Genomic DNA, 20,390 nt, shown 5'->3' with positions numbered 1-20,390 from the left:
TTTGAACCAGAGAAGACAGTTCTGAGTAGTTACAGGTTTCTTGCCTATAAGCAGTGCCTTTTGCATGTCTGGTTTGTCTTTCCACATGTCACAGATTTCCTGTTTATCTTGTGTTCTGCTGTTGCAGTGGGAAGGAAATCCAAATTCTAAAGATTTTTTTCTTTGACATGAGCTATCAAAGTTAGGACTAGAAGTCAAAACAATGAACTGTTCTTCATCTGCTAGTTATTGATAAACAGAAGAGGTCAACAGCAATGGGGCAGAATTTGCAAGTGACATGCCATTATATGTTAGCAAAAACTAGAAAAGAGTTTGCAGTGCGTTGGCAGGACCTTGTGGAGCTGCAGAGATTTGAAGAATCAGAGCAGATGAGGTTAAATTCAAACCAGTACCAGACTGCACATGTTGGAAGTAAGAATTATAGCACTGATGTGGTTGACTTTATTGTGAGCAGCCAGGAAGAAGAGCAAGGTTTTAATGTTAACAGTTCAATGAAAACAGATGTGCATTGCATAGCAGGAGTTAGAAAATTGCATATTTATACAGTTCAAAAGATGGTCCCCAGTTCCAAAGCATGAGGTGCTCTAGGGATGTGTAAAGAAGTTGTGCACTTAGGTTTCTGGCAGTAGAGATCCTTCTAGGGACCCAGCTGTGCTTTCTTAACTTGGGCAGGTTATTCCTCTGACACACGACAAGAGTACAAGGTCATCAGACTGGGAGCATCACCATCGGACCCAGAGTTGGCAAATCCTGTGTCTTCGTCTGAAATCGTACGACGTGCTACCTGCAGTGGTTAGGACAGAGTCATGGCAAGAAAAGATTTGGTTTCTGAATAGAGGAGCAAAGAGTTTGGTGTTAAAATCTTCCTTGAAGTTTAGAGCAGCAACATGCAAACAAGCTGAGGTCTGGACATGGCTGAGATGAAAGGAAGAGAGGAGGGAATCCTAAACTTTGCAGTTGACCTGGTTGGTTTGTTTTAAACGCTTTCTCCTAGTATTGGCAGTATAGCGCCACCTATGTATCAGGCACTTGGGTCACTGGACTAAATTGTGCAATGCTTGCTTTCTCTTTTGGTGCACAGTACTGTGTGTGCAGGATGAGATAGTGGCTGAGGCCTATTTCTGGAGGATCAGCGTGTATAATTTCTGTAGTGGATGATGTTGTTATCCTTCTGCTGGCAAACCAGTAGAAAAGCATTATGTAGGCAATAAATACCTGTTTGACTTGATGTCTTGCTTCACTGGTTGGTGATTTCCAGCTAATTCTTAAGTATAAGATCAGTTTTCATCCTCCTGCTTCCTTGGATTCATAATAACTCTTCTAAAACTTCTGCATCTTGTCTTGGAAGTTTTCTGTGTTAGGTGAGATTGTTGTTGAACTTGCTGAGAGGAGGGGGCCTTGGAATGTAGGGCTGAGCTTCAGAGAACTGAGTTTGTGGTGTTTTGTAGCATGAGCTACTGTTTTTGTAAACAGTGAAACTGCTCCTTGCTCCCAAAGAATAACTACCCATCCTCTGCCATGTGTGTGGTTCAGCAGCATGTGTTTAAAGGCATAAAATCCCAGTTTTTCCGTTCAGCCTATTAACAAGGGAGATGGGGAAGAGGGGAGAGGACTGATGGAGCTCTGAGCGTTGTTTGTGTTCAAAGTATATCAGACTAGGACACGGGGGGAGAAGAAGGGGAGACAGGAGGAGAGGCAGCTGAATGAGAACAGAAAGGGGAGATGTACAGGAGCAGCATATAAGGAATGTGAAATGCAAAATAATTAGAAATGTGGCAAATACTTGACATGAGTTTATATTCTTACTAGGGAGTATTTATTGCTGTGACCCTCTTCAGGTCACCTCTCTTCCGGAGAGAGACAAAGGTGAATGCTTGGGTCATTCCCACCTGCAGGGAGGGCTGGTGGGAGGTAGGACCTGTCCAGCCAAGGCAGTAGCTCCTTGTCCAGTCACATTCCTTACCCTGAACCCCCTTGCTTCCACCGCTGCCTTCCCCTGCCCTGCTCTCACAGTAGCCCAGCTCCAGGCTATGGGCATGTAGGAGCTGGTGACTAGTACAATCCAAGACAAGGCACATTAATGATGGCTGAGCGAGACAGGAGATGCATTACATGAAAAAGAAGAATCCCCGCAGTACAGCTCTTAGGTTGCCCTCACTAAGCATCACACTTTCAGTTAAACTTCCGTAGTGTCCTGAGCTGCCATTCATCTCCAGGTTTTATTAACTGGCAGATTCCCAAAGAGCCAGACAACCCTGGTGACTGAAACAGGCTTTCTGACCTCCCACACTTACGTGGCAGGTGTTTGCTGATTTATCTTGCTGTTCTGATATATATTCCCCACCCAGAGGGCAGGTTGTTTGAAGAAAAGTCCCAGCTTGCTTGGGAGTCCTCTTTTTTGCAGTGTTACCAGTGTCGTGTGTGTTTGGTGGTGTCTGCTGGGCTTCTCTTGAACAGCTGCAGGTTGCTGTGGCACAGCTCTGCTTGGCCTCCGACTGCCCCAGAGCTCGGGCAGCTGCTGCGAGGGTGAAGGGCTAAGGGGCTGTTGAGGGGCAATTTAATTTTTTTTTTCCCCCTCCTCCAACTCTTTTCAAACATGGACTTTCAAGCCCAAGTCCAGGCCAGGTTTCCACACTCTCTGGCAGATGTAGCGGAGCTCTTAGAAACCATTGTCTGCTTCTGAGGAGTTGGCAGTTCTGTGCATGTAGCATAAAGCTCTGAACTCATGATTGAGTTATTTTTTTTATTGTAAAAAAATCTGGTGTTTCAGTTGAAAAGAGATATACCTAGTAATGGAAACTGGCAAAACATTAGTACAGTAGCCCAGGGTCCAGGTCCACTCATTTAACCCAAAATGCTGCACACTTCCACTTCAGCTGCTTTTTATCACATACCATAGTTTTATGCCTAGAGCTCTTACTGTAATTGATATTTATTCCTGCTAAGTTCATTTCAGTTCATACATTGATTAATGCTAGAATTGGTTTTCAACTGTTAAGTTTCAAAGGAAAATATTCAGGTTTTACGTTCAGTTTTATACGGGTACAGTACAGGTTTCCAGTTTCACCCTTCGCATTCTGAGTAAACGTATGAGCTCCCTCCTGGCAGGTGGCCTGGATCAGCTGGAGCTGCAGAAGCTGTTGGTCTGATTGCCACCTTAGATGGTATCTCTGTAGCAGTTGGAGTGCCTAGGCAGAGGGAGGGAATACAGCTTACACATTCAGCTCATAACCTTTTGTGGCAGTACTGAGGCTACAATTCTTCTTTTGTAACATCTGATTGACTTTGTGGATCCATGTGAACACCGCTGATGGGTAAAGGTAGGGTTTGAGTGTTGTGGCTCCTCATATTCAATGTCCTTCACGCTTTCATGCATGGAATTTGCATTCCCCAACTGGTCTGACATCCCTCCCCACCCCTCTTTCCCTTCTAGATGTCCTGAGGGTATATTATAGAGAGAGTTTTGGTGATTATATTAAATGTGATATGAAGCTGTTAAAGTCAAGGCAAACCACTTCCAAGGTGTTGATGTTCAGATTCTATGGCAGTGAGGCCTGGTGATTTCTCCTTCTTGCTCTGTGTGCACTGTGAGAAGAAGTGGAATCATTTCTTTCACTAGTTACTTTCTGAATGGTTTTTGGTAGCAAAGCTATTGCACACCTACACACTTTGCACGGGAGCAAAATGACAGCTGTCCTGATCGTGGGGCTGCTGAGGCCAACCCAACAGGGAATGCATGAACCATGAAAATTGCCTTTCCAGATTATATCTCTGTGTTCTCAGGAACACCAGGAAAATGTGCACTGAAGTCTGACTTTATTCTGTTTGCATAACCCATTATTTAGCAACATGTAGATGTGACCTTTCTCTCATTTCAAGTTACCCCGTGTTTGTGTGGTGACACAGGCAGCCTTGCCCTTTTCTTCTATGAGTAATTTGGGATGTTTGCATATGTCCAGAACAGTCATTTGTTTTACGTGAATCTTCATTGCTTGTAGGGAAGCATAGGAAAGAATTGTACGTGCAGACAAGAGCAGCTGTGATGGACACAGCACATGGTATGGGTGTAGAGTCTGGATCAGTACAAAAAAATGTATCTGATCGAGATGGTCTTTCTCCATACAGGGGCAGACCCAAGATGGCTGTAGTCCACAGCCTGTCCACTAACCATTTAGTGGCCAACATATACACACACAGAGAGCGATAAAAATGGGGCATGCTTAGGCGAGACTTGCCCCAACTGCTTTCTGCTCTTTGAAGTATATTCAGTATGTGGCTTTTTCTCAGCTAGATGTGGATTTCTCTTCCATGAAATTGTTCACTCTCCTTTTGAACTTAGGTCAGCTTTTAGGACCCACAGTCATCTTCTACAGTGAATTCCACACGTGTCATGTTCTGTTGATTTTCAACCTGGCTCCTGGTAGTTTGATTGACAGCCCAGTAGTTCTTGTTTGTGAACAGTCTAACCAGCCAGATCTGCTGGTTGGATCTGCTGTCTCACATAGCTGCAGTCTTTGAGGTTCCTGCACAGAAAACCTGTACAGGCAGTCTCTTGAGGACAAACCTAGTGACTTAGAGGGGGCATGCAGTTTTGGAAGGGTCCATTCAGCTGGGTGGATTTGTAGGAGGAGCCTTTAAATACACTCTGGCTCTTTGGCTCATTTCAAACTGCTCTTCTTACTCCGTCATCAGCAATTCTGATTTTTTTTTTTTTTTCTAAAAATCTGATTCGAATACATTTTTTCCTGCTCTCCAAATGTGATAATGATAAGTTTCAGTGTAAATGTGCAGCTCTTTTCTGAAAATATCTTTATAAAGTTGTAGCTTTTTAGTCCTCTGATAACTTGATTGTATGTTCAGGTGTAGTACTCAGTGTTGGCTTGGCAGAACTTGGAGACCATGACCTGACCTTTCTACTTTCTGATGGCTGTTAAGTAAAAGCCTGATTCAAACCCACTGAAATAAACGTGTTGCCTTTGGATCCAATCCATGGTTCCTGACTTCATGCATAACCTCTTTATGGTACCCAAGAGATGATCCCCAGTCTCATGAATCTTAGTGTGACCTCAGTCACAGAAACCTCCCGCTTAACAAAGAGGAGGGAGGAAAGAGGTGGGACAGCACTGAGTTTGTGTGATGGACTTGAAGAAGTAACCTCAGTTCTTGTAACCCCTCATTATGACCAACATCATGAAATGCACAATTATGTGGTGAACACAGAAGTACCTCTGTTGTTCAGATACCAAGTCATCCGCTACGGTACTGCAGTAGTGTTGTGTCTCTTATTTCAGTCTCAGTAATACCTGACAAATCGATTTGGGTTTTTTGTTCATGGCCAATAGTCTTGTGATGTGAGAGCTCATACTAAAAATCTGAGCAGTCACTCAGCTGTGGAACCCCCTTTCTGCAATAACAATTTTAATCAAACAGGCCACTTGAGAAGGTTACCAGAGGTCAAAGCGTCACAGTGGTTTGTTTTCAGAAGGGCCGTGCATCTGGCAGCTGCCGCTGACATCAGAGGAAGCTTCCTGGTGCTCAGATCTCTTGAATACATTGTGTAAGTGTCACCCTGTCAGGAGAGTGACTTCTTAATGTTGTTTCAAATGCCTGGTATCTCTCAGGTCCCAGAGACAGCTGCAGCTGTCAAGAGGCTGTATTTGCTTTCTTAATTTCTGTGCAGTTATCGCTAGTTTTTAATAACTGCGTGTGCCTTGAATTTCATTTGAACATCTCAAGACCTCTAAAATAAGATATTAATGAAGATAAAGTTGGAGATTTATTGGGTTTTCCTACAGGGTCAGTGAATGAATGATGGTTTTGAATGGACTGCAGCAGGATTCTGTCCTTTATGGAGTTGAAGACTGATGGGGATATTTAGCTCAGGAAGTTTCCTGGGAACTGAATACTCTGGAATACAGACGAATAGGTTGTTACCCGAACACACAAATACGGACGCATGATTTTAGGAGACATAGGGTTATGTTTGTTGGGTTCAACTAAGAATTATCAGGATGTTGCTGGGGTCGTGTGGGAAGGGGAGAAAATGATTTATCAGGCCAGGAACAAGGAGGGATCGATGGACTTAGGACAGCTGAAAAATGCGTAGGAATTGTTGTCAACTGAATTTCCTTTGGGATGTTGTGGTGGTTTAGCCCCTGCCGGGGTCTGAGACCACGCGGCCGCTACCCCTCCCCCACAAAGGGAGTGAAATACAAAGCCCCAAGACTGAAATAAGGAAAGGTTTAATACAACAATGCAATAGCAACACAACAAATAACAACAATAACAGTAACAGTAATAGTGATAGCAATGAACAGAGCAAAATAGCTACCAAATACAGCAGTTTGAAGCGCGATGTACAAAACCACGAGTGCACCGCGCTCCGCGCCAGGAAAATGTGACCTGCCAGGATGTGACCTCCGCATGGTATCTGAATAACCCGGCTAGAGCTCCCCCCCAATGCTGGGGAAACTTAACCCTATCCTGGTTAAACCAGGACAGATGTTCAGCAAGCAGAGTGAAAAGGCACGTGTTTGGGGATGGTGTGGTTTCCTCTGTTCTGAGTTTTCCCACAGACTTGTAGGCCTGAGGCAGCACAGTCAAGGTTCAGATTGCCCCAGAGCTTTTAAATGTGGAGTATGCAGAGAAGGAATTTCATATCTTGCATTCGCGTCTGCAGCTTGGAATGGCTCCTGTGAAGACGAAAAAGGTGAAGTTGTTCTTGGACACGTAACCAGTTTCACGGAGGACGAGAAGTTGTGGCCTCTCCAGAGGTTGTCAGAATCGGGCTGTGTGTGTTTCTCAAATGGCATTTCACATTTTCTCTGCTTTATTGATCAGAAGCCCTGGTTTCCCTCTCTGCATAATACCCCAGGCTCTTAGGGCAAACAACGCTGTATCTTTGCTCTACCTTCCTTTCTGTTTTAGCCTCATTCTGCAGTGATTGGAAAGGAGACCAAAACTCTCATCCTCTTCCTCTGTTGGTCTGTTTTTCCCCTCCCTGCTGTATTCCTGACTCCTGAATACAGGATGCTAGCAGTCTTACTCAAGTAGGTTGTAGGCACAGGAGTAACCATATATATATAATTTTTTTTTTATTGGGGGGTAGGTTGTGTCCTGGTTTCAGCTGGGATAGAGCTAATTTTTTTTTCCTTCTGAGTAGCTAGAATAGTGCTGTGTTTTGGATTCAGTATGGGATTTGATATGAGAAGAATGTTAGTTGTAGCTAAGGAATCAAGGACTTTTCAACTTCCCATGTCCTGCTAATGCACAGGTACACAACAAGCTGGGAGAGAGCATAGCAAAGCGACAGACCCAAACTGGCCAATGGAATATTCCACGTCATATAACGTCACGCTCAGTATATAGATAAGGGTTAATCAGGAAGCTCACTCTGGCTTCTGGGGTTGTGCTTTCAGGATTCACTCTTCTCTGGGATCGCTGCTGGGAAGGGGCTGGGCATGGGTCAGTGGGTGGTGAGCAATCACATGGTGCATTACTCGTATTTCCTAGTATTGCTATTATTATTATCATTATTATTTTAATTTTATTTCAATTATTAAATTGTTTTTATCTCACTCTACAACTCTCCTTACTCTTACCCCTCCAATTCTAGTTCCAACCCCCCTGCCATGGGCAGGGACACCTTCCACTAGCCCAGATTGCTCAAAGGCCCGTCCAGCCTGGCCTTGAACCCTTCCAGGGAGGGAACAACTTCTCTGGGCAGCTTGTTCTAGTGTCTCACATTACCTTCACATTAAAGAATTTCTTCCTTATATCTAATCTAAATCTTCCCTCTTTCAGTTTAAAACCATTACCCCTCATCCTATCCCTACACTCCCTGATAGTCCCTCCCCACCTTTCCTGTAGCCCCTTTAAGCCCTGGGAGACTGCTCTAAGGTCTCCCCGGAGCCTTCTCTTCTCCAGCTGAACCCCCCCAACTCTCCCAGTCTGTCCTCACAGGGGGGTGCTCCAGCCCCCTGATCATCTTCGTGGCCTCCTCTGGACCTGCTTGAACAGGTCTGTGTCCTTCTGATGTTGGTGCCCCCAGAGCTGGACCCAGCACTGCAGGGGGGTCTCAGGAGGGCAGAGTAGAGGGGGAGAATCCCCTCTCTCACCCTGCTGCCCACACTGCTCTGGATGCAGCCCAGCACACGGTTGGCTTTTTGGGCTGCGAGCGCACATTGCTGGCTCACATCAGTTTTCCATTCACCATCACCCCCCAAGTCCTTCTCTGCAGGGCTGCTCTCCATCCACTCCTCACCCAGCCTGTATTTGTGCTTGGGATTGCCCTGACCCATGTGCAGGACCTTGCACTTGGCCTTGTTGAACTTCATGAGGTTTGCCCAGCCCCACCTCTCCAGCCTGCCCAGGTCCCTCTGGATGGCACATCCCTGCCCTCCAGCGTGTGACCGCACCACACAGCTTGGTGTTGTTGGCAAACTTGCTGAGGGTGCCTCGATCCCAGTGTCCATGTCACCGACAAAGATGTTTAACAGCACCAGTCCCAGCACCCACCCCTGAGGAATGCCACTCATCGCTTCTCTCCGCTTGGACATGGAGCCCTAAACACACACTTTGTGACACATTCCGTGTTAGTGTCACATTGCTAAACTGTGTCATGGAATAAAGGTGAAATTTTACAAGGAGTACCATGAAGCCACATAAATGTACTTAGAGCTCTTAGATGCTCCGAGCTGAACAGTTTTTTCTCAAACTCCTCCATATAAGCTCAATTTATTGGATCACTAGAAAGTTTCCTGCTGGCTCTCCAGTTGGTGAAACTACTTATGTCTCTACATGATTTTTTTTTCTGAACGTGTTAAGAGACCACAGGCAGGCATTAAGTAGGAAAGTGTGAATGACGGAAGATCTGCTGAATTTTCATTTCCTTCACTGAGTACTTGCCTTAATTCCCAATTCTAGCTCCATCTTCCTCTGGCGATGCTCATACTTGTATTTTCTGCAAAGTTTTTGGAGCTCTATTGTATATGATCTATCTTCTCCATGTTAGGCTTTAACTTCTGTGCTTCCCAGAAATTTTGGGAACTGAATTCACAACCAGAAGTTTCTAATCTGATTTTAGGTTGCTGTCTTCCGAACAATGCCAAAGGTTTTCTTTACCTTCATATTTTGAATGGTCATCCATCTAATTTGTTCCGTTTGATCTGAACGGAGCCTTTCAGACAAATTTCCACACTTTCAATACTTCAAACCAAGGTGAAAGTCTGAAATCTTTCACGTCAAAGAGCCTTTGACAGAGCATTGCCTGTCAAGCATGTATTTCTGAGGCCTAACTCAAGCATTATTTTCAAGCCTGCAGTAGTTTTTACCAGGTGAGAACTTGCTTCTGATCTGTGTTACTGCTTTAAACTGCGACTTGAAGTGTAAGACTTGCAAAAGATATCTTTTCATCGGGGGATTTTGTCTGTCTGTCTTCATATATGCCCTCATCCATCAGAATTTTGCATAGTGTTAAAGATGGTTATCCTCCGAAGGTCACCTGGGAATGGTTTCAGTTAAACCATGCTGACACATCCTATAGACATAGGCCAAGCTGAGGTCGTTCATTTGGACACTCATTCCAACGTTGGGATGCCTTAATGAAACCAGTTAAACAATCTCACACCCTTCATATTTGGATTGGGTTTGGTGTGCAGAATGTCCCTTCGTGGATCCTTTTTAACCTCTAATGAGGAAAACAATAGGTTTATAACCAACAATGTGATAGAAGTTTGTGAATATAACTTGAAATGTAAAATGGAACTGTATTTCTGTGTACAATAAATACAGTGAATATTGAAAACGTTCTTTTATTAGGCTCAAGAGTGAACAAGAGTTCAGCAGACAATTTAATTTTGTAATTTTTCACTTAAGAAAGATGATGCAAAAGTTTCCCAGGTGACTGTGCCACATGCGTGTCCTCACCACACCCTGATGACTTCTGTATGGCAGAGCTCAGCCTCCTGGCCATTCCAGGCAGGAAAGTGGCCCTTTGGTCAGAGAGGGCATTGAAGAGCCAACCCAGCCCAAGCTTCCTCTGTTGTTTCTGTCTCTCTCAGCTTTATAGGCTGGACTGCTGCTCAGTGTTTAATAACCAACTAACCCACCCTGGCAGTTAATTTATGCTGTAATTGATACGCTGATGCTTAAATGAGAGTGAGTGGGAGGATTGGGTCATCAGGCAGCAGGCTCAGGTCCCCTCTGTCACATCTGGCTGCTGCTGCTGGAGCTTTTTTCTTTTTCCCTGAGGTTCTTACATAAACTAAATGACAGTTCCCAGACTTCTGAGCTGTGGGACATATGTCACTGTGTGTTGTAGAGTAGTGAAGGGTGGTGGTTGAGTTGGTTTGTTGAAACCTCCCTTGTTGGGTAAGGCAGAAGACAAGAAGAGTTGGTCTGTTTTCTCAAGCGTGCTGCCTGGTCATGTTTTCCTGTTCGCAGGGGCCCTCAGGAGAGAGGTCAAGTCCTGTGTACATCTGCAGTCAAAAAGAGGGATGGGTCTGAAGGAGATTTGTGGAACAACAGGATCTAAGAAAATATTCTGTCTTTGATGACCCCGAGGTTGTAATTGGGGTGGAAAGACATGCATTTTAAGTGCCAAAAGGGCAAAACACAGAGCTTGTGTCAGTAGGTGACACGTGCAATCTTAGCCAGGCAGCGTAATATTTGTGTTTATGTAAGAGGAAGAGAGTTTGTGTTACTTGATTTTAGCTGGTTTCTGACATTTTCCAGATCCATATGGGATCTCTCTGGTCACCCAAATCACATGGCATAGAGTGGAAAGCTTCCTGCTGACTATGGCAGAGCAGCAATCTGACCGTGAACTCTCACCTTGTTAGCCCAGGTCAGAGCTGAAGCCCGTTCAGTGCTGTTTCAGCATGGCAACTAAGCTATAGCAGCCACAAATGCTCCCAAGGATAGGGACAGGAGCCTGACAGTTTGTGACAGCTGTTACATAAAGCTGTTGTATTATCTTTGATCTATGGAATTGCTCTCACAGGGCAAAAATGCCTAGAGGGATGACATAAACCTGCATGCTTTACTCTTCAGCAGCAGCTGCACAGAACATACTAATTCCCTCTTGAGTCTCATCCTGAAATCAAGTCATTGATTGTAAAGGACTTAGAACAGTCAATCTGTCATGTAGCACCTACTCTACTCTCCAGTGATACTCCACAGCGGTTCAGCTGAGAGACACTGTTGAGTTACACATATTCCATGCGGGGAATGGGCCCTGCAAGAGGTAACATGAGCTTGGGGAGAGCAACACTGCAGTGGCTGACTCTGGTACAGAGAGCGGTGCTGACCTTTGCCAGCTGAAAAACTTGGGTGATTTTCCAGATGATTAAGTCCACTTGAATAGATCAGTTCCCTCAGAAAAGGTCACTTCTGACACAACTCCGTTTTCTAACAGGAGTAATGTTTTGATAGAAATTACAAAAAAGAAAAAATAGCCTTTTCTTCTAAATCAGCCAGCATTAGCATCTCTAGGCTTATCCTTATGAAAAGCATTGCTGGCATGAAAGATAGAAAGTTCCTGTGCTAATGAGGATTCAAAACCAGAGTTTAGCTTGGAGCTAAATCCTGAAAGCTGACAAGCATGTGAGTCTTGTGCTAAACTGAACAGAAGGTGCTCAGCAGGTCTCAGTATCTGGCCTTTAATGCACAGCAGGAGACAGGCCTGACTGACATAAGGTGGGCTGAGGGTGCTCCAAAGGGCTTTGTGCACCACTTGATGGGCTTGTAAAGCTCTGGCATTGGCCACTGGCAGCACTATTCAGAGACCGTTCCTGTAACAGTGAAGTGAAGCTGTGCAGATATTGGAAGGTGATGATTGGGCAGTAGTGAAAAGGACTTTCCTGCAGCCACTGCCCCAGAAAAGTACTGATTGATGCTTTCTTTATAATTACAGAGTAAGCTGCCTGGGGTGGTATGCATTCAGTCACTGCTTTTACCCAGACTTCACACCTACGTGTCAGTTCCGATCCCATACCAGGACTACAGAGCAGTGTGTTCATTATTCCATGGATGCTCCCTTGCTCCAGAACTATAAAACACAACCTCTTGGGACAGATGCTCACAGATGATGAGAACTTGTCAACTTCCTTTGAAGTCAGTTGGTGGTTGTGTACTGCACTGTCTGAGCATTTGGCCTAATAAAACTGAATTTATAGTGGAATCGAGACTCTCTTGGTACTGAGCCCCTTTAAGAGTTTACAGGCTGACCTGGCCAACAGCCTCAGGAGCTCTTCTTTTACTGGTTAAGATCTCTTCCACCTAGACTGCTCCACATGAAGCCCAGCGCCTGGGAGAACAAAGACCATTTCAGGAATGCTAGTTGCAACACTGCAGACGTGTTTTTGTATCAGGACAATCTCTACTGAGAGGAGATAGACTTTCTCAGTCCACACACGTCCACAACTGCTTTTCAGTTTTCTTGTTACATTCCCTATACTAGTTAAAATTAGTGTCTAGTTAATCTACAACTGTTGACTCATAGCTCTGACCGTGCAGTTCTAGTACTAGTTCACTTCTTTGGGGGAAAGTATATTGTCTAGGTTAGTGCAGATGAAGTTACCTTTTTCTGTCAGATCTTCTCTCTAGGCATAAAATGGCAGGGAGTATATGCAGTATTATTACTTCCTCTGCCTGTAATTGTTTTTCCTGTTGTTACACCCCCACTCTGTGCTGTACTGCCTTTGGAAAGTCCCCAAGTTGTTACAGAAAATACTGTGTGTGGGCTGTGTTACAGGATTAACTGTGGCAATAATAGAGTTTGATGGCAAGGCTCTCCAAGCAAGAATGAGAAAAGGGGTTTTCAAAGATGGTCTGGAAATGGTTATTCTTACAGAATCAGTCTTGGCATTGGCCTCACTGGTGACATTGCTTACTCCCTTGGACTTGGATGTTAGGTGACAGCTGCCTGTTTCCAAAAGCACCAGCTCTGTTCACAGGGGATGTGTTAGTGTGGAGATACCTGAATGGTGCAGATGTCCTCCAGCTTGTCAGACGAGTGGGCAGGCATCTTAGAGTTGCTGTTCTCTGACATTACTGACTGCATCTCATTCACATGTGGTTGGTTTTGGCACAGTGGTGGTGGGGGTGGCTCATAAAAGCTCAGATTAAAATTTAATTTCAGCCACACAGGCCCAAGAGACAGCAGTTGGCAGGTTCTGGTGCCTGCCTCCGCCAGGACATCCAGTTGTGTACACCTGAATGGTGTCCTGCAGTTCTACCCATCAGACAGCTGTGAAATGGTTGGTGGGGTGAACGTGTTCACTGTGTAGCTAGGGAGTAGTGACCTTTCAAGATGTGGATGCTACCTACAGTACTCGATATTTTTGAAGGACTTTGCCCTGATTACTCAACTTAAATAAATTTCCCTAATGTTTGCTGTATGCTCTGGTTGTTAAGGGGGATTTCTTTCAGGATTTCAGGTTGGTCTCTTTATTAAGGAAAAGTCTTTCAAAGACTTGCTGGATTTGGGTGCAACTTCTGTGCAAACTTGAACATGTTTTATGTAACAGCCATACTGGTGGTGTCTCCTTTCAGCCTGTTTTTCTAGGGAAATGAGATTTTTTTTTTTCTTTTTTCATGCTTATAACATGTTTGTGATTTTTCTCCCCACCCCGTTGCCACTGTTGACGTTACAAATTTGTAGAACACAGGGTTGAAGGAAATTCAGCCTCTGCATGAGTAAAGCAGCTGAAGAGAAGAGAATCCCCAAGGAAAGGCTGTGGTATGATATCTCCTTTTATTAGACATCAAAGGATCCCCATGGGAACACAGCCTCTTGAAATTAATCCAGGTAACTTGTTCTCTGCTTAGAGAGTTACTTAACGTTATTGCATGGCAGGACAGCTTCTCGCAAGGGACAGTTCTTTTCTGCAAAGACATAGCTGAGAAGACCATTCAGTTCTGAGTTTCTGTTTTGGTTTTGTGTTTTCTACACTATCAGAAATGGCATGTAGGACATGTGGGTTTAGCTTCTGATTATGCCCCAAACTCATTCTGGACCTAGGGCCGGTCACCAAATGCCTCTGGGACTTGAGACATTACTTCTCATCAAAGCCAGGGATAAAGCTGTGCTCTTTGTATCTCTTGCCTCATCAGAACTTGGTTTTCTCTGGAATTTCATAGCACACCTTGGCCTGCAGGAGTAAAGTGTTTGCGTTGTAATGTAGCAGGTCAATAGCAAACACATCTCAGCAACAGCAGAGTCAGATGAATTAAAACGCTTGTTTTCCAGCACATGCAGGCTGTCAGCCAGTTCTGGCATTCAAGATGTCTTTGAAGTGCTTTGGCTGTCATTTGTCTGTTTGGATTAATTTGTTAAATAGTGCATGTGACACAGACTTGAGTGCAGAGGGAGACACGGTGAGTGTCCGTAAGAGGGAAGACACCAGGGCAGTAACAGGCAGTGCAAGAAAAAACTGGCAGTGCATAGGTAGGGTGCTGTGAGGTTTGGAGAGAGGATTACCAGAAAGCTCCCATGTGGTGGTTGTGGGCATTTATCCATTGCCAGTTTTCTGAGGGGACTCATGCTCGTAATGAGGTATGGCTGGCAGAGCCCTGTTTGCCCTGGATAGACAAACATGATCATAGTGGAGTCCTGAGAGGGAATTATTTTCAAAGATCAGCTTAATTGTGTTTGGCCTTCCTTTATAAACACAAGTACTGTTTTCTTGTGGAAATCAGGAGGAATACGGGTTGGATGGAAGATGTAGCTCTACGGTTTCTGCAATTGCTTGCTACGCTAGAGAGGGTTAGTAAAGAGGCTGAAGTTCCTCAAACCTCCTTTTATACGATCAAGTTCATACCTGATAGTACATTAGTAACCCTGGGACTTCCATCTGGCCCTGCTATAAATGGAGTTCCTCAAAATCAGAGATCAGGCCAAGCAGACTCTGTTGCCCTATTCCATTTCAAGAGATACATTGAGAGATCCAAGATGGTGATAGTGCAAATTAAGACCTTTTTTTGCTCTTTTTGCTTTAACTTTCAAAAATTAGCTAAATTTAGCTCACTCTTTTGAATTACATAGAGTACTTATCAGGACAGGCTCAAGAACAAAGTCAGTGATGGTTCTGCCCCAGAGACGTGAAAGCAGAAGCCCAGCTGCAGTGCAGTGAACACGTTAGCTCATTGCCTGCCCAGATAACATAGCGCCTGCACCATAAAACAGCTTAAAGTGAAATTGGTCCTTCACAGTGATGAAAAATCTCAGTCTAGTTTAATGAGATCAGGAAAATAAAAAGGAAAGGGGAAGCTGAAGCAGTGACAGCAAGAGAAGGAAGGGGAGAAACCAACGGGGTTTTGCTTGCAGTATAACGTGTACTTACAGCTGCAGAACTCCGTACGTTTCCTCAAGAGATTTTATGGGTAAGCTGGAGGCAATTTACTTCTGAGAGTCCCAAACACTACTGACCACAGGGATATTATTAATTTCTTTTGAACTCTACTGTTGTAAGGGAGTTGAGTTGTTGGGATTTCTGCAAGGGCTACGGAAAACCGAAGGAATTGCTGAATCCAGCACAAGAAACATTCAAGCAGCTATAAAACAACAGAAAAACCTGTACAGAGAGTTAGAGCCACAGTGTATTTATAGTGGTCTACTGTGCTACTTGAAGGGTTTTAACAGACCAGAATAAGAGATTGTGTTAAAGGTGGTGGTTTTAAGCAAGTAGGTGGTGTGTTCTGCAGAGAAATAGCATGACTGGGATTGTCATGCGTGAGTGTGTTCTTACACCTTGTGTGGGGGGGGAGAGGTCATACAAGCAGCTATATAGTGCAAGTGTCTCTGTCCAAAAAAGCTGATCACTCCACGTGGCAGTGGGAAGAACAGCATGTCTGTGACAGCTGGGGGATTCAGGGCTGTGCTACTCTCCCATCTTGCTTTCTTTGCCTACGGATTCCCCCTTTTCCTCTCCTTCCATCTGCCTGGCTTGTAGAGTTGCAAACTCCACCAGAGAGGCCAAGATGGAAGCACCAACATCAGCACAAACCCTGGCACACACAGGCAGCTACAGGGAGTGTCTGTTGCCCCCTCTGTCCCTTTTGCCTTTCCTTTTAGTATTTCTTGCCCTGTAGTAAGGAGTTCTTATCACGCTGGGCTCATTACTTTCGGAGTCTGTCCCCCCATAGAAGATTTTCCAGCAGCTCCCTGGTCACCCCGCCAGCCTTGCCTTTCTGTTCCAGCCCCTCTTGGTACTTGGCTCTTTTCCCCTCCAGGGCTGGTAGGGAGATGAAGCTTCTCTCTTACCTGTGGTTAACTCCTTGCAGCATTTGCCTATGTCGGACGGGCTCCCTTTCACCATTTATAGTTGTTAAGCCCCTGCTGTTTGTTTGTTCTGAGCAGTACCAGTCCCCACACCTCCCCATCGTGCTTACGGAGTGCCGGAGCTCTGTTTCAGTGTCCCTGTGGCAAGGGTGCTTTGTGGCAGCGAGGAGAAACCGATTGGTGTGTTTTTTCAGCAACTCTGACACGCAAAAAAAAATTCTGCTTCTGTCGCTTCGACACCTCTTCCCCGTGAAATGTGCCAGAAGATGGTGCTAACCTAGAGAGTATGGAGTCATGCCTAGCTGTGGTTGCTGAAAAGCTGGTTTGTGGTGTAGACTGGCTTGGTCTTTCACTAGGTTTTAGTAGTAATGCAGCATGTTGCTACACTAAGAAAAGAACCGAGCCATCAGTTTGAGATGCATTAGATTCACGTGGAACTGTTTTTCACCAAGTATTTCAGGCCTTGTGGTTAAAAAAAAAAAAAAGAGAGAGAAATCCAAATAAAAATGGTAGAATTGGATCCAGGCTCAGACTAGTGTTGGTAGTTTGCACTTGATCTTCTGTTTTTCAAAATATATAAACAGCCTGAGATTCAGGAGAGTGTGCCTCTGCAAACATTCCGGTAATGCAGAGAAGTTACACTTGGGTTCCTTCAAGAGGCTTTTGAAATGAGTGTAGGACCTAAACCTCTAGCATAATCAGTTAAAGCTTTGAGACCCAGCATCAGCTGATTTATGCTTGATTCTGGTTCAGGTTGTTATTTATGGGGCAGCAGAATCATCCCAAGGGGAGACAACATCCCTGGCTGCAGGGCCTTACTGGTTCAGTGTGTAAGTAGCAAGTTTGAGGAAACCTTATGGTCTTGACTGTTGTTCAGGGTTAGGAGTTCAAACCCAGCTGAGGTTTGTTTAGTCACTGATTTTTGTTGAACATATTTTGCTTAGTTCAGATGTCAGCAAACAAGCTTGGCTCTGGAGGAAGAGCCCTTTTGACTCATGAATATTTTGAGTGCCACCAACTTCAAAGCCTAACATGAATTTCTGCTCTGACTGGCCAAGTTACAGTTTTAACCATATAAAGCATATTTTGCTTGGTGACCAGCCTCTGGCAAGCATGTTCTCTTCCCTTGAGAGAACTTGCCATGTTCCTTAGACCATCCATCACATGGCTTTTCATCAGCCGTCACAGTCTAAAGACTTTACTCTCTTTTTCGTAAATATAATTATTTCAAATTCCCAAGCGAACACGAGTGTCCATGTAGTGTGAGTGCGGCGCACCCCAGGTGTACTGGGTGAGGCTCAAGGTGCAGCAGTCCCCGTCTCTGTGTTCCTGGCAGCGGTTGGTACAGTGCTGAGGGGAGGCTGCGAGGAGCAGGGCGATGACCCGGTGACGCGTCCGGCCCCGGGCACCCTCTCAGCGCTTTGAGACCGCGTGGAACGGTTTGTGGGTAAGTCAGTGATGGACTGGGGGTTTTCAAGGAACGTCTGCGGTGAGATAAATAGGCTGAGGCTGGGGATATATCTGAAATTAGCCTGAGCAAATTACCCTCGCTCATAATCTGGAATTCTTTTATGTCAAAATGGTCACATTTTGCACTGAGGCTGCAGAGCGTTCCTCGAAGCAGTGAAGGTGGCCCCTCCCGAGGCTGCTTTGTGACAGCAGGGTCACTCACCTTGGGTGTTAGCAAACTAAACACTAATGTCCAGGTCTGAGCACGCTGCCTCCCCTGCACTCCTGCCTTCAGGTTCCCCAGGGCCCCCTTTGAACACGTCCTGCATGTTTACCTGCATTTAGATGCCCTTTGCTTTAAGCGTGAGTTTATTCTGTAAGATAATCGCCCCGTCCTTACCTGTACCCTCAGCACGGTGCTTTTAGTTTCTTCAGAGAATGTTCTCTCTAAGGGTCATCTTCTACCCTCTGATTTGAAGGCAGAGTTACTTATTCAAGGGGAGCCTCGCTACAGATTTATAATTATATTTCACCACCCCCACCACGAAATGCAGTTAGAAATGCAATCTGGTCTCGAGCAGTGGTGTGGGTCCAAAGTTAGTGTCTTGTCATCTACTTTATGTTTCACTTCATGAAGTATTTTTCAGAGCATGTTTCAAGCAGCAAGATACTTGCAGTATGGAAATATTACATTCCTCTGCTGATGAAAGTAAGTATGAATTCCAACTAAACGTGTAGTTAAAATAATTAAGCCTGGGTGCTAAGAGCTGGAGTACAGTGGCAAAAAAAAAAAAGGACTGACTTTACAGTGACTCTAAGCTTGTATAGTTTTCCATATTGTCTAAGGAGAGCTAACTCTGCTCAACATATTGAGGGGAAAGAAGCAGAACGCTTTTAGTTACATGCCTGTTTAAATCAGAAACAATCAGTTTCATGGTAGTGCTTCATGATTTTTAATCCACACTAGAAAGACTTTGTGGCATCTTTCCAGAAACAGCTCAAGTCATATGTATTTCCTTTAGATTCTGCTTGCTGGATTGCTCCTGTTGTGTTGTTTCCTGACATGGATGCCGTCAGTCTCCTGTCTTTCAAGGCTATTTGTTATGTCTATTGGCTGTAGTCATCTCTTGGTGCTGCTTGCTAAAATGCCCAGAAAGCTTTGGGCAAGACTGAGGTTTTCCTATTTTTAAGAAGCAGCTTTGAATTTTTGTTTGTGTGCCCAGTGTGACCCTCTCAGACTCTTGTTAACCAACTGATAGAGGAAATAATTTTTTTTCCTGCATGTAAACAGTTTGGAACAAATAAATAAACATTCTTAAATGGGTGCTTTATTTAGTCTTAATTTACCCAAGGACTTCAAGTGTGTTTAGTTTAAAACAAACATTCTGCAATGCATCATCCTATCAGAAGATGTTGTTTACTGAAAGTCACAGGAGGAGTTTGTTTATCCTTCTCCTCCCAAACCCGTGCCCAAGGTTCTGCTTTTCCAACATTCACCGTAGTTGCAAGAACAGGGCTGTGGAGAATATACACAAGCCCTCAAGGAATAAAGTACCTCATGCAGCTGATACTCTGTTTCTTTTGGGATGGGATGGACAAAGCCTTTTCTCTTTTAGAGATTAATTAAACATTCATTAATTAAAACCTTCACAGGTTTATTTTAGGCCCTCATTCAAGGAAGGTTTAACTGCTTTTATGAAACAAGTTGAAAGAAATAAGCTAGCACAATCCCTTCCTCAGGCCAAAGCGTGGGGTTTTGGGGTGTTATTGTCGTTTAGGGATGGCTCAGGAGGTTTGTGAGGAAGATGGAGCTTTTCAGCTTCAGGTCAGTACTGTGGTGTTCCGAGGTCCTAGAGAGTGTGAAGCTGTAAACCCACTTTAATCTTACTGATAACTATCTAGCTAGTGTTATAAATGCCGAGGCAGAGGCGAAAATATCTTTAATAAATTTATTTGCAATAAGAACAAGCAAAAAAAAAACTAGGCACGCCGGGGGGCAGGGGGGGCTTCCCACTCCACACCGACGAGCACCGGGTGGTGCTACGTCACTCTCTTTTATAGTCCCTCCTTCACATGCGCAGCAGGGTCCCTCAAACTTTCCCGGGCTTTCTGATGTTGCTGGGGCTCCTGGCAGGGATTCCTCCAATCATATTTCACCTGCGCAATCCGGTGTTGCTGGGGACTTCTGACAGGGGTCCCGCCAGTAATTTTCCACCTGCTTAGCATCTGTCACTGAGGGGAAAAAAACCTCCAAATTCCTTTCAACAATAAAACCATGACAAATCTCCTTTAACTTATGTACATGGCAAATTCTTAACAAAGTCATCATATTTTAACACGAATCACCACCCTATTCTTCACACTAGGTTTATATCTGCTATTTCGGTCCAAAGCAGCATGCCTTGCTGGGGCTGTTTGTAGATTAATTGATTTGCTGGATCAGAGCTCTAAGGGACCAATTTCTGTATCAGTGAAAAGCCTAGAACTGGTAACACCTCTTCCACCTTCTTCATTTGAACAAAAACATGCCAATGGAACGGTCCCCATTTATTTGATTTTCAGTATCTTAATTCTGAAATACCAGTTACTCTTACAATCAACTGTAAAACACTCCAAAACGACCAGAGGACTTTGTGAGCCTGAGGCAACCCTGTTGTGG

This window comes from Strix uralensis, chromosome 34 (genome assembly GCF_047716275.1).
Source record: "Strix uralensis isolate ZFMK-TIS-50842 chromosome 34, bStrUra1, whole genome shotgun sequence".
Lineage (NCBI taxonomy): Eukaryota > Metazoa > Chordata > Aves > Strigiformes > Strigidae > Strix > Strix uralensis.
The sequence above is the reverse complement of the archived record's forward strand: the minus strand, read 5'-3'. Positions refer to the sequence as shown.